The following is a 20,608-nucleotide window of genomic DNA, read 5'->3' as shown; positions in this document are numbered from 1 at the left end:
ATGGCCATATCATGGACAAAAAGAAATATAATGAGAAATGGCAATTTTGGGTTTAGTGTTTACAAATTCAGATTTTTGGCCATTCAGTCATCTTATTTTTGAACTCAACAATACAACCCCAACATTTTAAATGGTTACCATGTATATATATATATATATATATATATATATATATATATATATATATATATATATATATAAAGAGAGTGAGATAAAAAGATATAGATATATATGGTAGATGGATAGCTAGATAGATATGGCTCTGTATCTGTCTATCTGCCTATTTATAGATACATATAGATACAGGATGTATTGGTTTATTTTGAATGATGTTGTTGTCCAACAGCATTCATTTGCTCATGTTTGCTCCTATATGTTTTGAGATCACACAAGAGCGGAGAAAGGGAGATTCTCCTTTACCCTACCGTTTATACTCTTGAACTTAGTATACATAATTAATAGGGTGGGTGGAGATATAGGCCCCAATATATTAGCTGCAGGAGTGTTGCCCACTGCAAAATAGATGTTTTCTTTTTTTTTGTTGTTGTTTTGGTTTTTCAGACCAAAGTTGGTTCAATGTCATTTATCAATGTTTTTGCATTCAGCCTTTTGCGTTTTTATTTAAAGAAATGGACCCTAACAATATATGTGTATGTTTACATAAACTTCAGCGTCAAGAGTCTGGCCTATGGCGGAGTGGGTTGGTGCTTCTTTTAGCTACTGCTAAACACTGAAATTTCAAGTGTCTTGCATGATTTTCTTAAATGGAAATTTTATTTTTTTATTTCACATTTGTTTACCAGGAAAGTCGAGCTGGGACAGAACCCCATGTCAGCAGAGGCCCAAGGAGAAATGCTCCAGACACATGTCATTGAAATGTGGGAGGAAACCAGAGCACCCAGAAGAAACCCACACAAACACAGAGAGGATAGACAGACTCCACACAGAAGGCACTCCAGCAGAGAATCGAACCAGAAAACCTTTTGCTGTGATGTGACATTGCTAATTGGTACACTGCAGTACCACCCAGTTTTCCCCTGACAACACTGTATAATTCCTCTTAAATTTAAAGCATTCGTGGTGAGAAGCTTTATTAAATTGACAAGGTGTGTGTGTGTGTGTGTGTGTGTGTGTGTGTGTGTGTGTGTGTGTGTGTGTGTGTGTGTGTGTAGTAAAAGTACATATTTCCATTTTTGTACATTAACTCTTCCAATGATCACAACTGTGATTGTTAGATTTTCTACAGGAACCCGCATAAATATTTAGCTTACCAAATGAATTTAAAGAAATTTGGTCGAAATGTTCAACTCTGTTTAGATTAGGCATATAACTGTACCTCCTATAGGCTGCAGAAAAATTATAGAGGAGAATTAAATTTAGTTAAAGCTATTCTTCTATTCTGAAAGATATGGAGATTAAGCCATTTTTCAATGGAGATTTCTTACAAAGTCATCATCAACAGTTATAATCCAGAAAAGCTGGAGAATATCTTTACAAACTTGATATTTCTATTTACATAATGTAAGGAAAGCCATATGGTTAAATGTGCAAAGTTGCCTTGTAAATGAGAGAAGGAGCTTAGTTTCTACACATTTGTTTATGACATGAGAGGTGATTACCTTTTTTGAATTCTCTGATTTAAAAGTTCTGGGTGAAAGGATAAGCCATTGAGAGCTCTGAACATGAACCTAAACATTACAGGCTGATTCTCTGTACTGATAAAACATTTAATCAAGTGCCAAAAGTTGTTAAAGATAACCAAAGTACAATAGGGAAAATGTACTTTTGTACTTCACCACAAATGGCATGAAATGTGTTTAGAGGAGAAAAAATTAAAAGCTCTTTAAAGTGTTCAAAAAGAGCTGTTGGTGCATGAGTGGGCTGGTAATAAAGACAAAGTAATAATCTACAAACATTTTGGTTCCTCTTTGCACTCTGCAGATAACCGTGCACTCAGTCACTTCAGCTGTCCTATAGTTAAATGTGGGATTCTGTATAGCCAATACAAACATCAGTGGAAAGAGAAGACATCCATGCATTGTATTTATCTGTAAAGCAGGAACCTTATGTTTTTGTTGTCTCCCCTGCTGTCAGCACTTATTGCCATCCATATTTGTTTGTTTACATTGTCAGTTTTTGTGCTTCATGGTTTGATTTGATTTATTGCTGGTAGTGTGCAATGGAGTCTCTGAAGTCACATGACCCAGACAAAATACAGTATATGTACACAATTGGGAGTGTGGGGCAGACCCTCTATATCTGGAGCTGGTGAGGATATAGCACCCCCCATTGAAGAAATTGTATATTTACTTTTGGGTGCTTTCATAAGTTTAGATGTTTTTATGTGGTATTTTTGTAAGGTTTAGATATGTCAGTCACAGTTCTTTGTGTCTCATCTTTTGGATGTGTGATATTTTAATATAGTTCTTTGTCCCATAGCTCCTTATTGAAGTGTTGTCACTTGAAATGCCAAGTAACGACAAGCTGAAAAAAAGACTAAAAACCCAGAGAAGAGCAAATCTCAAAAATCACTCCTCTTTAAAATTTATTTTAATAGCAGGAGGGCCCTTATGTAAGGCAAGCACCCGCATACCCCCAAGCTTATAGATATATATATATATATATATATATATATATATATATATATATATATATATATATATATATATATATATACATATATATATCAACTCCAAGAAAGGTCATCATCTTGGACATAGTATATGTAAGTCCATTCTTTCGGCCATTCATTTTCTGCGTTTTGGGAGTCACTCTAGCAGGTCCTGATATTTTAAATGGTTACCCTGTGAGACACATGTTTGTAGTGACAGTACTGTATGTTCAGCATGTATCTGACACAGTAGTTAAATTTTGCTCTTAAATAATGTGAGTCATGAATCCCAACACTTTAAAACATACATTATGATCCCAACAAATACCAGCAAATTCTAAAATGTGTTACACCTTGAAAGTTGGTTTGCAGGGAGATTTTATTCATTTGCACTGCATTATTACCATGAGACTAGTGTATTTTGGAGTAAGTGGAATCTTTTCATATTTAGGATGCATTTTCTCAGACTTACATTTATAGTTTCACACTTCCAAGAATAGCAATTTCAATACACAGAATTTCAGTGGAAACCTATATTTATGTATTGTAGTGCCTCTGGTTACCCTGAAACCCATAATTGCTTTATACTTCCCTGAGCAATACGAAGTAAATGCAACACTCTAATACTTTTAAGAGATCTTAAAAACTACCAGTCTGGGATGAATGTAATGTCTAGAAACTAGTATAAGGCTGAAGATGGAATGTACGAAGTCAGTACTGAATTGATTCTTTATAAAATAAAGTTATTATGATTTATAGTGTTTGGAAGCAGTGAAAGGAGTCTTTCACCAACCAACAAGTGATTTGCCATATATCTATGTGACTCCAAAGATTAAAGAATATGGCTATATAATTTACAGAAAGAGAAAATCCCTTATTTGATGTGGAAAGGGATCATAAAATGCTTATCTTTTCATCTGGCAGTGGTAGCTTTACAGATCAGCATTTTTGAACAGAACAAACACATAATTTCTTCTAAAAAAGTCGGTAGATATGCCATCAGTAGTACCTGAAGCTTTGCTGGATGGAAAACAGTCATACAGTTTGATTTCTATACAGCTGTCTGAGTAAGAATCATTTCAGCAAAGCCCAGTTGGATGAATTTATTTCACTTGATAGTTGTAGAAAAGTTTGATTTCATGCCATTAGGCTATTGTGACTTTTGTTTTAGTTATACTAATTAAGAGGCTGTGCTTCATGGTAGTAATTTTACTTTATTGTGCTATTTTTCAGTGAATCGTGATTTTCTGAGCTGTTTCTTTGAGCTGACATTTATACCCAGACCCATTGTAAAGAAAAACAAAGCTTTGAATGAATGAACACCAGATGACCCATATTCTGTTAGAGGCATGAGTGCAGGAAAGACCAAGCAAGGAAAGGTAATAGTGGGCAGTGAATGCCAGCTCACCCATCTTGCTGTATTGGTGACACCAACAGGAGTGCAGATGTAGTGCCCGCAACAAATATCCTAGCATGCCTACACTGCACAGCATTGTATGATAAACATTCACTCCTATAGGGTCATGGGCTCTATATCACGTAGTCAAACTGTAACAAGTTCGAATACGTGAATATCGAACTGCAAACTCCGAAGTCCAACTACAACGAAAACACAAAAGATCGAATTTTGGAACTCCGAATAACAACAGTTGGTCAGCTTTGCACCTGTACTACTTGAAATAATAAAGATAACACACAAGCACTACACCAGTGAAACATTCCATAACACAACCCATCTGCCACGTGAACCTAGAATATAAACATGTACGTGAATAATTACTAAAGTGTACAACTAGATATATCTCTCACTTGCACATTAAATGAATTTGTAACTGTAACATATGTTAAAGTAAAGTGAACCTACAATATATACATCTATGTGAATAACAACTAAAGTGTGCGACTGGATTTATCTGTCACTTGCACATTAAGTCCATTTGTAATTGTAACATATGTTAAACTAAATTGAAGCAAAGAAAGTGAACCTACGTATTTATAACATGTTGTACGCTTTACCACTGTCATCGTTAAACTACACTTTTAAAAGCATAGCTACGGCGTTAACAAATTCCACGGCAGTATACTCTGACCTGTTTTGTATGACAACCTGCAATCTTCATTGTCTTTCAATGTATTTACTTTTTTTGGTGACTAAGGGCAACCTGATCTCATAAATAACCTCATGTCATCAACTCTGTTCTGCTCCCTAAGAAGCACGTTATCTATAGATGGTATATCGGCAACGCGTCTACCTAGCAAGCATCTAAGATACCTATGCCATCCCACAACATAATTTTGTGTTCTGGGTAGTGACAGTTGGTTCAGAGAATGTACGTTCCAGAACACAACTGGAACGAGTGGAGGGAATCTAGTAACTCCAGTAGTTCTTGTTTGCTGCTTTCTAGGACGATCTAGGATATAAACATCAGAGAAGTACAACAAAAACTCCTTAGCATCAGGGTAAAAGGTTTCACTAATGCACTTAAATGCTGCTACTACATCTTCCACATTGAGAAAAGAAAGAGCTATCAGTTTTTTGCCATCTAACTGCAATTTAGCACTTTTACCATATACCCTAGCTAACCCAAGTGACTGTACTTTTCTCCACAATGCTTGTTTAAAATGGAAGAAGCATCCCTTGCTTTCCACAGAATTGAAATTGTGCTTAACACTCTTAATAGCAACCAACTCAAAGTCTGTGAAAATATATTTCACTGCATATTCTAAGTGAAGTGAGGACAATAATTCATGAATACATTCCCACAGAAAGTTGTATGCCTTATACAACTTCTTTGACATTAAAGAGAACACTAGTGGTAAACATTTAGTTGAATACCCGAAAGATATCAAGCCGCGAATGATATACAATTGCCTGCAAAGTCTTCCAGTTGTAAGGAATATACCATCCATAAACCATATCTTTGTAGAGCATAAATCTTGCAGATTTTCTTTAGTACTGGACACTAATACACGCCTATTAGTATAAATGTCTGCCTTCCAAGCTTGTATGAAAGTTCCCTGCTTTAACGTACATTTAGTTGTATCTACTGCACTAATATTTGCAGGCACAGACTTATACATCAGCATTTTTATCCTTCTCACTCTGTTAACCTGTTGCAGCATTGACCTCCTAGAAGGTAAACTCATAATACTTTCAACAGATGTGTTACCTATGACATCATCCACCACTATAGCTGGTGTACTTGTACTTAACCTTGCACTTTCCTTTAACATGTGGCAGGGTCTATACTTTTCTACCTCTGTAACATCAGGAGAATGGTGGTGACTAACAGACTTTAACAGAAATTCTCCATCAACTACCTTTTCCATAATAGGCCTACATCTACATTTATGCAACATCTTAAATCTACAGCACCAGTACCATTTTTTTGTTGATGGGTTTCTCTAGATTATAGTGATAGCCATCAACATGTAACATGTCTGTTCTCTTTTGTGACATTACAGTCTCACAAATTGTACCTACTATTCCAGGAGCAGGATATGAAGTGGCAGTCATATTGCAATTCAGTCAGAGCTAAACGCACGGAAGAAAGTGTTAAAACTATATTTTATACAGTTCATAAACAACATATGTCATTATACACATAATAACATTTATTTACTTCATATATATATATATATTATAGAACACCTTTACGGGAATACACAATATTTGCGCTTATCAAACTTTAGTTTATTCATTACCGTACTTCATGCATATGCATGATTTCATCAAAATGACGCTAAACGGCAGTGAGTACGGCAGGGCCAACTATAACTTTTCAGAAACCTATAATGTTAAGTTGTCTATCTCGCCTTCATTCTTGCTGGCTGGGTTTGGAGCCGATCCTCGGCTCTGACTTGGCCATCTTCAAAAGCTCGACAGCTACTTACTGGCTCGAGGCCCCCCTATATCCCATGATGCCTGGCGCTAGATACCCAGATCTCGTTTGCCGCTTCTGCTACGAGGTTGCTTTTACTGGCTCAGGTCATATTTTTCAATTTTATTGTTAGTGTATAAAAAAAAATATATATTATAGTTGGTGTTTAGAATAGTTAGTGTACTTACAGTAGTTGTAGTTATCTATTTTCCTTCCCTTGAAAACTCGTTTTCTTGTTAGAGAGTCCCCCCCTCCCCCATTTCTCTTCTTAAAGGTAGCCGTTTTTAGTTAGAGGCTAATCCTTGTTTTCAAATTTTATGTAATAGTTTCTTTGTTAGAAATTGTGGTAGATTAGTAGGTCTAATTACTTTTTCTTGGATAATAGAGTGTGTGTGCTGTTAGGGTGTGGTAACTTGTGTTGAGTGCATGTGTTTTTACTAGTTACCTACTTCCCTTTTGTTACTTTTTCTCTGTAAATTGATTTTTCCTTTTACAGGTATGTCTAAAGATACGAAAGTATCTGGATTCAAGAAGTGTGCTGTCAGAAGATATCACTGACAGATGGTCACACTTCTTGTGTCTACTGTTTGGGCGCCCTACACCTGCAGGACTCTTGTTTGGTGTGTCACGCCTTTAGTCCAAGAGTCCTGCAGGAGCATAGGAATAAGCTAATCCTTAGGGGTTTGCTCAAACCTGAAGGGAAACCAGCTAAGGCTCAGTCAGTAAAACCCTCTAAGCTAACGTAGCCGCCAGCTCCCAGTTCGGAGCCGTCATCGGGTGTGGCATCTGCTTCAACTTCGGTTCCAACTGGAACCGAAGTACCTATCTCCCAGTCAACTTTGGTTCCGACTGGAACCAAAGTACCTATCTCCCAGTCGGCCCCGACTCTGGTGTCAGAACCGTCAGGGAGTTGAAAACGCTCTAGATCTCCATCACTAGGGTCGATACACTCGGCTCCGGGGTCACCCCTATTACAGTCGGAGCGAAGTCACCGATCCCACTCTTATCGGTCTTCTAGACTATCTGACCATGATTTGGAGAGAGTGGTGAGCAGGCTTCTAAAATCGCAGGCCCTGGCTAAAATGTTATCCAGCCCCCCTCATCAGGGTTCGGCTCTGCCTTTCTCTGCAGTAGTTCATCCCTCGACTCATCCCTTGAGTTTGGAGCCGGAGCTTGCTGGGGCTCAGATCGTGGAACCGTCGGTGCCGATACCTACCCTTTCAGTTCTGTCGTCGGCTCTGATCTCCTCCATGGTGCCATCCTTGGAGGGATCTGGGCACTGGGACTCCCTCGTCGGCTCCGAAGGGGCAAGTGGCATCGGACCCTTGTCCGACCCCATTCTCCCTCTCGGAGCTTCGGCGCAGGTGAGTTTGGCTCCTACATCGACCTTGGAGCCATCTCTCTCGGTGCCGGGAAGGATCCCGGTCTCATCGGAGCCGGAGCTTTCTCCGATATCAGGAAGGGGTGCTTTCGAGGTCATGATGAGTATTCTGGCCTCTGAGTCAGCCCCACGGTCAGCCTCATCGGCTCCTCCCCCCATGGTGCCTGCATCTACCTCTGCCCCTCCTCCAGACCCCAAGCATGGGGAACAAGCACTCCAGGGCACCCTATTGGGTCTATCTTCCTCTTCTGAGGCCTCCCCTGATCATTCAGAGGAGCCCCCTCGAAAGAGGAAATGCAAGAGGAAGCATGTTGACTCCCCTGAGTCTGTCAATTCAGATACCGACAGAGGATTCAGAAGGGTCCCTGAGATCCCCCTCTGAGGAAATCTCTTTCTCGGACATCCTTGAGATAATAAGGAAGAGGGGGAACTGGACTACCCTTAACCCTTCCGAGGATGAGTCGGTATTCCTGGATGCGTTTGGCTCCCAACCCTCCACCTCCTAGGTGTCTCCGCCTTTCGATCCACTGATGTCTGTGGTGGCTCAGAAGGCATGGTCAGCCCCAGACACAGTGGAACTAACCCCCCGAAGACCCACAAAATTTATTACTGCACCAGAAGACAAGCAATTTCTGACTAAGGGTGTTCCCGTTGATGCCATGGTGGTAGCAGTGTCCACAAAAAAGGAGTTGGCTGAAACTTCTTCACCTGTCCATCCCCCTAATATGGAATCTAGGATGATGGACAGATATGGGAAGCGGATGTTTTCCTCAGCGACCTTCTCCATGAGGTCGCTGAACTACTTGTGCCACTTTACCCGCCTTCAAAGGGATCTCCTTAAAGAGCTAGGAGATACCCTTCAAGATCCATCAGCTGCGGGGGCCCAGGCTAAGGTTGTCTCCCAGCTGGTGACTCTTAATTCGGTAGTAAACTCCTCCATGCGGCTCATCTCTTATGCAGCCGATGGTGCGAGTAGGGCCGCAGGCACAGGCATGGCCTTGAGGAGGCATGCTTGGATGTGGTTATGTAACTTTGCGGAACCCTTCAAGACATCTTTCACCAACACCCCCTTTGATGGTTCTGCTCTTTTTGGACCACAGGTGAAGGATACCCTTACCAGGTGTGAGCAGGAAGGCAAGACTCTCTCTGCTGTGGGAGTCTGTTTTTCCACTCCTTCAAGACCGTATCCCAAGGATCAGAAGAGTGGAAAGATGTGGTTCAGGAAACCCCAGGGAGCTGTGCCTGACACACGTGGAGAGTTCCCCTCCAGGGGCAGAGGAGGGAACACAAGACAAATGGGTACTGTCTATCATATCCGAAGGCTACAAAATCCCTTTTTTTCGCACTCCCTACGTTCCCAATAAATCCCTTCCAGATGTTCCACCCAATCTAAGTGATCAAGCATTTCAAGAAATTTCAAAACTGCTAAGAAAAAGAGCCATCCAGCCAGTCCCAGCAGATCAGCAAGGATCCGGAATTTACTCAAGGTTCTTTTTGGTACCAAAAAAGACAGGGGACTGGAGACCCATTCTGGATCTCAGCAGACTAAACAGGTCTGTTCAAAGAACGAAGTTCCAGATGGTCACGCTATAGTCCATTTTACCTTTTCTGGGTCAGGACAATTGGATGTGCTCCATAGATCTTCAGGACGTGTAGTACCATATCAAAATGGATAGGCACTCCAGAAGATTCCTCCGCTTCCGGCTGAGAGCCAGTCATTATCAGTTCAGAGCTCTGCCCTTTGGTCTCACCACAGCCCCCAGGGTGTTCACCAAATGTTTGGCAGTAGTTACCGCTCACCTGAGATGGCAAGGATTCCAGGTGTTTTCATATTTAGATGACTGGCTCCTTACTGCAACCACCAGGCATCACCTGCTGCGAGTCAGAGACTACACCATCCAAACTTGCTCCAAACTAGGCATCACAATAAATTTCAAAAAGTCTGCATTGTCGCCTTGTCAATCTATTACCTTTATAGGCGCAAACTTAAATACAAAGGACATGTCAGCGAGACTTCCATTAGACAGAGTGCTAGACATTTGCCGACATGTGCAGGTCTTATTAGGATGCAAACAAATTCAGGCCAGATTCCTTGGGGCTCATGGCAGCAGCTATCATACTAGTCTCCCTCACTTGTTTTCATATGAAGATTCTTCAGTGGATGCTGTTCACCCAATGATCTTTCCAGCAACTTCCAATGTCTCACAAGATAATGATCACACAGACATGCAAAAACCCACTTGCTTGGTGGATGGTTTCCCCATCAGTACCCCAGGGCAGAGCATTTGCTCTTCCTCCTCCAGTGGCTATGGTGACCGTGGATGCCTCCCTGATTGGGTGGGGGGGGGGCATTTTCAGGGCAGTACAGTCCAAGGCACCTGGCAGCCTCACAAGTACCATCTGCATATCAATGTCTTGGAGATGAGGGCCGTGCTTTTGGCGGTGCAAGCTCTTCACAACTCTCTTCCCACCGGGACCATTGCAATTCAAACAGACAATATGTTGGTAGTGTGGTACATCAACAAGCAGGGCGGAACCAGGTCCTAACCCTTATGTCGAGAAGCACTCAGACTATGGCAGTGGGTGATCTCTTCCCAATGGTTTCTGATAGCAGCGCACATCCCTGGGAAGTCCAGCGTTATAGCGGACAAGCTGAGCAGAGCAATTCTCATGCCTCACGAGTGGTCTCTCAGTCAGACAGTGGTGGACCAAATCTTCCACAAATGGGGTCAGCCTTGCTGCGACCTTTTTGCCACCCCCATCAACAGCAAGTGCAACAATTATTTCTCTCTCTTACCTCTTCCTGGACACCTCCCCAGAGAGGGTCTAGTTCACGATTGGCCCCAGGGACTTCTTTATGCATTAACTCCATTCCCCCTGATTCCCAAACTAATTCAGAAAGCTACCACACTGGGATGCAAGATGATCCTCATTGCCCCTTACTGGCATCGACAAATTTGTTTCCCATTCCTGCATCATTACCTTCTGGAGCAGCCCTGGACCCTGGACCCAGTTCCAGACCTCCTGATCCATCAATCGGCGGGCTGCACCAATCCCTTCAATCTCTCCAGCTCACTGCTTGGTTGCTCCACTTCCGACCTTAGCCAGGCTTCTAAACATCTCCCACTCAGTGCGTGAAATCATCTTATCATCGCACAAGTCTACTTATTCTAGTAAGTGGAAGCGTTTCTCTTTCTGGGCAGAAGCTAGGAATATAGATCACTTTTCAGCCCCTGTGCACCATATTTTGGATTTTTTAGTGGAACTTTTTCATGCTGGATCGTCTTCTGCCATGATTAGAGTTCAGTTAGCTGCAATTTCAAATTTTCATACAGGTCTATCTGATACTAGTATCATATCCCATAAGCTTTGTAAAGCTTTTCTCAAAGGGACTACTTTACTCAGGCCCCCAGTGAGAGATCCCCCACCTCCGTGGGATCTAAATTTAATTTTAGCTTCCCTGATACTGCCCCCCTTTGAACTGGCAGCTTCTTGTTCTTTGAAGTTTCTTTCTTAGAAAACCCTTCTTCTAGTTGCAATTACTTCAGCCAGAAGAGTTTCTGAACTTCAGGCTCTTTGTGTTCGCCCTCCTTATCTAGTTTTCCACAATGACAGAGCTTCTCTTAGGACTAATCCTTCCTTCCTTCCTTCCAAAGGTTTCTTCTGACAATAATTTGAATCAGTCTATTGATCTGCCTGTGTTTTTTCCAAATTACTCCAACAAGTCGGAATACACAATATAGACAGTTACGCTTTTACTTGCATAGAACTAAGCAAATCAGAAAATCAGACCAGCTGTTCCTGTCCTATGCTGAGGGTAAACAAGGTCTACCTGTGACGAAAGTAACCTTATCTAGGTGGTTGACATCTATTATTACATTTATATATCAGCTAAGGAATAAAGAGCTTCCTGCTAAACCAAAAGGTCACTCCACTAGAGCTCTAGCTACTTCAGTGGCTTTTCAGGCAAGATTGCCAGTGGAAACTATTTGTGCGGCAGCTACATGGGCCAATCCTCATACCTTTATTTCACATTATAAGCTGGACGTGGCCTCCAGGAGCAAAGCTGATTTTGGTTCCACTGTTCTGAAGAGTCTGTTCCAATGAGCCACCCAGGATTGAGATGCTAGGGACACTGTCCCAACCAGCAAGAATGAAGGTGAGATAGACAACTTAACATTAAGAAGTTATGTACTTACCATAACATTCCATGATAGTTGTCTTCTTCTCGTCTTCTTTTTTGCGTCCCACCCTCCATCCCCCTATCCTAGTAGACCAAGAAGAGTTCCTTATGTTTTTATCACTGGCTGAGTCTTCTCTGGCTATTCCTTCTGACTAGTAGTCTCTCCAGTAGGATTTATGCATTCTACGACAGGATTCCTGTATTATTATTATTATTATTATTATTATTATTATTATTATTATTATTATTATTATTATTATTATGTCTGCAGTTAGACTTACCAAACGAGATCTGGGAATCTAGCGCCAGGCATCATGGGATATAGGGGGGCCTCGAGCCAGTAAGTAGCTCTCGAGCTTTTGAAGATGGCCTAGTTGGAGCCGAGGAATGTCCCCGAACCCAACCAGCAAGAAAGAAGGCGAGAAGAAGACAACTAACATGGAACGTTATGATGGGTACATAACTTCTTATTATGATCTTTTGTGTTTTCATTATAGTTAGACTTCGGAGTTTGCAGTTTGATATTCACATATTCAAACTTATTGTAGTATGACTACGTGATATAGACCCAGGGTCATGAATCTGTGAGTTTCCAGCAAGAACTGCATATTAGTAAACTGACTGTTGTCTGCAAAGTCTGGAATTCATGTTCCTCATCTCTAACATATGTCATACTTCTCAAATCATTATTTTGTTGTTTTGAAAAATAACACTTGCACCAATTTCTCAGATTTAGTCTTTACTTGCCTAAAACTGTGCTGAAAGATTGGGCTGCTTCTTCAACGTGGAAAAAGAGTGAAGCTAATCTTCACATTTTGGTAGTTCTAACCAACCTGGCAGTTCTTACACTATGTGTTCATTCTTTTTGTCTACGTTCATCTTACCTTTATTTCTTTAGTGTCTCCATAGGTTATAGGTTAGTACTAAGCTAACTGTCCTTGCGAGTCATTGTAAGCCTAGCCAATTGTCCCTTGTGAGACTCAAACCTTGCACCTTGTGTTTGTAAGGCAAACACCTTAACCATTAGGCTACCCTCCTAACCCCCATATTGGATTAGACACCCATAAGGGTTTTATACAGAAGCAAAACAAGATCTTCAAGGAAAAATATACCTGCCTGGTGGACAACTGCCATTAATAGGCTATACAATAGGAGAAAGAAATTGCTAAGAGTAGGAAGGAAGGGTCTCAAAACTGGAAACACTCCCTCCTCAACGTAAGCAAGCAAACAAAACTCCTAGTGAAGTCCTCCAAAGCTAACTATGAATCCAAATTAGCTTCCCTAACTAAGGATAACCACAAGATGTTCTTCAGTTACATCTGTAACCTCAAAGGTAAGGCCCAGATTTGTGCTGAACTTGTAGTTAATGGTACTACATATATAGAACATGTGGATATAGCAAACCTGCTGACAGACAAATCCAGTGAAAGCTTCACTCCCCTGTTCCTGACACATATACCTCAAAGCATACCAAACACCTGTCCTCCACCTAGTTTCTCCTAAGTGCAGGTCTTAAACACCCTCTCTAAAGCCAAAAATACAGCCTCTATGAGACCACACAACATCCCAGGCTGTGTTTTTAAAATAGGAATTCGTATCACCATTGGGCACACTTTTCAATCACAGCCTAAACACTGGTTTCATCCCGGCAGAATGGAAAGCACCTGCCATCATCCCTTTGCACAAAGTGGGTGCATCCACAGACCCCGGGAATTATAGACCCATTAGCCTGACCAATCTTATCTGCAAGGCCATGGAACAAATCACCATGGATCTTATTAACAAAGATATAGGAAATCTCCAAATGCTCAACCATAAACAGTTTGGCTTTGTCAAGGGGAGATCATGCTTGTTAAACCTGGAGGACTTCTTCGAGACAGTCACCAAACCCCTAGACAAGGGCAAATTTGTGCATACAGCCTACCTATACTTAGCCAAGGCCTACCACTCAGGCATCATTGATAACTCACCCAGCTGGGTATCAACCCATATATTGTCAGGTGGGTTGTAAACCCACTAATAGAATTCATACAGTCAAAATAGGGGACTCCACCTCCTCCAGCAGACCTGTAACCAGTGGTGTTCCACAGGGATCGGTTCTGGGACCCCTACTGTTCTGAACCTACTTCTCTGAAGTGCAGGCTAAAACTAAAGGACTGTGGCTGACAAATTGCTGATGACTGCAAGATAGGAGTGATCAATGAAACCCCTAGTGATGTCATCCTTCAAGAAGGTCTTATGCAGACTAATGACTGGTGCCAAAGTCATGGTCTTAAACTTAATGCAAAAAAATGCATTATTATCCCTTTTGGCAAGGGTGATGCTTCTGGGATCTATGACATTAATAGCAAAACCCTGAGAACAGAGTCAGTGATGAGAGATCCGGGCACCCAGCTCAACAGAAACTTTAACTTTGATCTCCATGTCTCCACGATGGTAAGAAGGGCATTTTATATTGCTCATCTCATAAGTAAGGGCATTGCCTCCAGAAAAAAAGAAGTTATAACCCCCCTGTACTCTTTCCACATCAGGCCAATAATAGAGTACAATGGTCCCTTTCGTATGTTTCTTTCCAAACACCTGCAGCAACTGGAAAGACCACAAAGGTTCCTTACAAAGAGAAGTCAGGGTTTTCAAGACCTGTCTTATATGGACAGACTGAAATCATTGTCACTTTACCCTGTGTCATACAGACTGCTCAGAGGTGACCTGTGCCTTGCATATAAGAGCAATCTCTGACCCAGGTTTAATGGAAATGCTGCACATTTGCAAATCAAATGGCACACGGGTCACGCCCTCAAAGGACCTTGACCTGCTATGTAACATCAACAGAAGTTGCTGGAGACAGATTTGTTTCACAGAGGTTACTCCACCTTTGGAACAAGCTTCCTATTTATGTTAAACAAAGCCCCTAGCTGGCCCTATTTAAGCATAATTTGGACAATTGGATGCGTAACCATAAATTCACCCTGGGGGTTCTATCTGTGTCCCTCTTGGACAGGGGAAATAGGTGCTGATTTTAGTGTCTGCCTGAACCAGACACCCTTGGGAGCATGTGTTGAACTTGGCTAGGCTTGTAAGGGCCTGGGGCTATTAGCCTAGTAACCTCTTATGACCCAATGATCTCATGATCAGTCATATATAGATCTTATATAACCTAATAAATAATCTTTTTAGGACTGATGTGTCTTCAAAACTACAAGCAAGTCTTTGTTTTCACACTTCACTACCACAATCAAATCAACTCCATCTGGCAGCAATGCTACTTTGTAGGGCTGAATTCATAAGCAGATAGAGCCTAAGTAAGGCTCACTCTTGGCACATTGTTTATGGGTTATACACAGTATTTAAAATTAAGCTGATTGTTTGCATTTTAATTTATTATAATGAAGAATACCATCTGGTGAGATTTAGTGCCTGCTAATTATAGCTTCAAAATACTTGCCATATGAAAGTGCAAACCCTTAAGTTTCTTACAGTTTAACAGTAACATCTTTTCAATTTTCTGCTTCTGTATCTTGAAGGAACGCTATTGATTGTCCATTCTTAAGTAACTTAAACTCCTGTCTCGGTTTCACCATTTGTATTACTGTTCAACAAGTCAGTCTCATTTTAGGAATTGAACATCAAAGGAATAGAATGAGAGATTTATTTTGCATCTTATCAAAAATGTGTTTAACTTATGTAATACAAACTTCAGCAAAAGATATATTACTACAGAAACATGCAATTGATAATGTCTATACAAAATTGCAGTTTATTCTCTAGACCTAAATCTGTTACTCTCTTAAATGTGTACATGACAAATGACCTATCACAAATATATACCCTCTAACCAAAATACTGTGGGTTACTCTCCCTTATGGACAGAGGCAGTCTGAAAAATACTTAAAGCATAGGCACAAACTTAGCCAAACCATCAGGCATTGAAAATCGGGTAAATTCCAGGTAATAACTGTTAGACCTGTAAGGGCTCTTGAGTCATTAGCCTAGTAATCTCTTATAAACCTATGAACCTATGGAAAAATAACAAGAAAAAGTCTTGGAGTGCATTGAGAAAAATGACATTTTGTCTGACAAATAAAATGGGGTCTTGTCTAAATACACCACTCTAATAGCAATTTGCTGTCTTACAGACCAAGTCCTGCCAAGCGTGGAATATAGGGGCAAATATACTTAGATTTAAAACACACTTTTGTAGCTGTTGCACGTTGTGCTTCAAAAGCTTACCAGCTGTGCTTTCTCCATCCTAGTGATATAGGGGTTGATGCCTAGCTTAGTGAGTTTTTCTATGATTCCTGAGTGGGGAATGGTATCAAAGGCCTTGGCCAGATCAAGGTATGTATGAACTACCTTGCCTTCATCCACAGCTCTGGTGACTGACTCAAAGAAGTCAACCAGGTTGAGCAGGATGATTCAATAACCACCTTTTGAACACAAAATTCGTGGTGGTAGGATTCCAATACACACACACACACACACACACACACACACACACACACACACACACACACACACACACGTGCGCGCGTGCATAAACACACACGTATGCATAAACACATTGACACTGGTACCCTCAATAAGGGCATTTATCGGAGTCCGTGCTCAGCCAGCTGTTATTCTCAGTTTTTATAAACAATCTGTCACATGATCATTCTTATACTAGCTACATTATTTATACAAAATGTATTGTTTTAACCAGTTTCCACAGATCTTCTCTTGCATTTAACACTGTTCTATAAAATGGCTTCTGCTCTGTTTGGAACTTGCTGTCTAACAACAGGTTAATACTTAGTAGCCTAAAGCGAACTGTTATCTTATTTGGGACCACAGGAGGAATGGCACCCACACAAGTTTTGAATATTAAAAATCCTAAGGGTTCATCACTACTAATACCATTCACAATACAATACAACACAATGCAAAACAACACAAAACAACACATATACCTGAACTTTATTCTATACCAAAGCCTATGCTTTCACTGGCATACTAAGCAGCAGACTGCTATAGCCTTAAATCTGTCAAGGTGTCATACAGGGTAGCCAGCCTTCTTAATGCAGAAGTAGGAAGAGCAAGTTTAATAAATATAGAACTCCCTAGATTGCAGTACCACCTGCCTATAATAGGTTTGATATTTCTGCATAACACCTCAATTTCACAAACTGCTGATAAATTAATTCTTACATTTATTGACTTAATAGTAGAGAACATCATTGCTTAACAATCAAAAAGGCCAACAGGACAACTGTTACTGCTAGCACCAACTTTCTTCTCAACAGTTTATAGGTTCATAGGTGTATACTAGGCTAATAGCCCTGGAGCCTTTACAAGCCTAGCCCATAGGATTACCCTGGAATCGTGCCACCCAACCTTAGTTCCCAGTACCTCTGGTAAGTAGAGAGTGATCCCCGGGGTGAATTTTATATTTCCCATCCCCTCATCAAGATTTCTCTTGAAGAGGGCCAGTGAGGCACTCTACTTGACATGTATGGGAAGTCTATTCCATAGCATGGGCAGTCTGTGGGTTACGAAGCTGTACCTCCAGCTTGTTCTGTTTTTTGTGGTAGTGAGGTTGAGGTCTCTGGAGTGTGTAGTGCAGAGGGATTGGGATTTCTTTAGATGTAGCATTTCTAACAGAGCTGGGTCAGACATGGCGTTGTAAGTCAAGCAGAGATCTTCTCTAAGTAGGCGATATGAGACAGAGAATAGTTGGAGTTTTTTGAGTCTGTCCATATAAGACAAGTGTTTAAGGCCTAAGATCCTCTTTGTGAGGTATTTTTGCAAAACCCTTAGTAATGAGATGTGCCACATAGAAGGACTTTCTGACCAAGGTGGCAATGTGGTGGTCAAATGAGAGGTTGCTGCCAATCTGTGTTCCCAGATCTCTTATGACACCTTCTGTATTCGGTGGACTACCATCAATGTGGTAATTCATGGGAACTCGGTTTTTCCCAAAGGGGATGACGACACATTTTTTGACATTGAGCTTAAGGCTATGGTTCTGACACCAGTCATTGGTCTCAGGGAGGCCTTTCTGTAGGATGTCAACATCACTTGGGGAGTTATTTATGGCTCCCAACTTGCAATCATCTGCGAACTTTGTCAGCCAGAGTCCCTTCATGTTGGTCTGGACTTCAGAAAAATAGATACCAAACAGGAGAGGACCCAGGACCGAACCCTGTGAGACTCCACTCATGACTGTTCACAGTCTGACTTGGAGTCAGCTACTTTCACACTGTGGGTTCTATCTGTGAGTCAGTTTGCAACCCACCTAGTGATATAGGGGTTGATGCCTAGCTTAGTGAGTTTTTCTATGATTCCTGAGTGGGGAATGGTATCAAAGGCCTTGGCCAGATCAAGGTATGTATGAACCACCTTGCCTTCATCCACAGCTCTGGTGACTGACTCAAAGAAGTCAACCAGGTTGAGCAGGCATGATCTACCCTTCACAAAACCAAACTGTGTAGGATCTAGAGTTTGGACGTTCTCTATATCTTTGTTTATTAGGCCCATGATGATGCGTTCCATAACTTTACATATCAGACTTGTCAGGCTAATGGGGTGATAGTTCCCTGGGTTTGTAGTGCACCATTCGGTAGGGACAAAGCCTGAGGTGAGGCTGTAATTGAACAGGGCACACAGGTGAGGTGCCGGTTCACTCTGTAGTTCATGTAGAACACAGTCAGGGATATTGTCAGGTCCCATAAAAGCTGTATTATTGGCCTTGGACAGTGCTGTTTTAACCTGTGCAGCAGAAATACTGGGTGCCTAGCAAACTATTGATATTGTTATGGGCCCTTTGGTGGGGGAGAGAGGGGTAAAGTTGGCACTGAATCTGTCAGCCAGTATATTGGCAATATCTGTTGGCTCAGTATAGGAGGTGCCATTGTGCAACAGATCCAAGCAAATCTGGGTATTGCCATGGAGATTCTTTACATAACTATAGAAGGCTTTGTGGTTGTGTTTACTATCTGCTGCAATTCTGTTTTCATAGCTAGCTTTAAAGGATTTGATGAGGAATCTCAACTTTTTGTTGAGGCTGATAAGAGAGTTTTTCCAGTCTTACGACTTCACCTTATTTCTCATCAATTTCCTCCTTCTGTTGTAGAGTTTGTTTATGGCAGGGGACCACCAGGTTGGCTTCCTTTTTTGGAGGAGAGCGTCTTGGTTCTATTGGGTATGGTAAGCTCCATGCATTTGTGTATGTGTCCATACAGGGCATTAGTGTATGATTAGGCGGTCATGCAACTGTTCTCCAATTGCATGGGTGCCGTGATGTTAGCCACCTCTGTATTTAGGAGCCCAAAGTTAGCTTAGGAGAAGTTTTTCATGGTGGTTATCTTTGTGGGGGGAGTGGGAGGGATGTGGATTTCCAATGTGATTAGTTTGTGGTCTGATCTAACCAGGGAGGAGTTGACTATTGGTACAGAGCAATGGTCACCCATGTTAGTAATGACCAGGTCAAGGATGTTGCTACCTCTAGTGAGGGTAAGAATAAGCTGCTGGTCCAGGGCATTGGAATTAATGAATTCCAAGAAACGTTGGGCAAGTGTATTGGTACATGAGTAGTTTTCCCAGTTAATGTAGGGGTAGTTGAAGTCACCCAGTATGAGACTGCAAGTTGGACCTTTATATTCTCCAGGGTGCTTAGGAAAGTGGAGTTTAAGTCTTAGGTCATGGTTGGGGACCTATAGCAGGCTATGACCTGAATCACTGTCTTACCCAATGTTAGCTGCACCTGAAGTATCTCTGATGCGTCATGTTGGGCTACCAGTCTGGAGGTGTGCACATCCTTTATGACTATGGAAACACCACTGCCTTTGGAGCTTCGGTCTAAGTTCTGGAGCTGAAAGGTATGGAATGAGTTATAGCTTGGTTTTGTAGGGGTGCTATCTGCTGGCTTAAACCAGGTCTCTGTTACAGCACAAATGTCAATGTTCTCCATTTTCATGAGTGCTTCAAGTGAGTGAGTGCATTTTGAGATTTAGACTTCTAGCATTGAGCTGCATGACTCTCAGATTGCATTTGTTTGTAGCTGTTATGGTTGTAATTTGGTATTTAGAACACTGCTTAAAATAGGCACTATAGGGGTGGCAAGAGCCTTGGCCAGTATCCAGAAGCCCAGGGGTGACAGATGCAGGCCATCTCTGACAAAGCATCTAGGTCTGTCAATGATGTCATCGTTTGAAAAGCTTAATGTAAATTATTTTCAGTAAGCAAAACACAAACTGATTTTACAGAACATCTTCTCTTCCCTTAGAAGCCAATAAACCACCCATATAGTAAGACCACAGTATTCACTTAATAATAATGGAAAAAAACTTTTTCAAAATTGCCATTGCAACTTGGAACACCATGTTAAAATAAATCAGTACGATCCTTCTTAAAAACATAACTAAAATCACACCACCGAAAAGACTATAAGTGAGTATCATAACTTAAAGCTTGTCACTTCAAACTCAACTCATTTTATACCCTTTGAATCAGTTGTGCTTAGCCAACGTAACTTTTGCAAACATTCTTACGTGTGTGTGTGTGTATGTGTGTGT

This window comes from Protopterus annectens, chromosome 17.part0, assembly GCF_019279795.1.
Source record: "Protopterus annectens isolate FY-2018-M chromosome 17.part0, PAN1.0, whole genome shotgun sequence".
Lineage (NCBI taxonomy): Eukaryota > Metazoa > Chordata > Ceratodontiformes > Protopteridae > Protopterus > Protopterus annectens.
Note: the sequence above shows the minus strand (reverse complement) of the source record.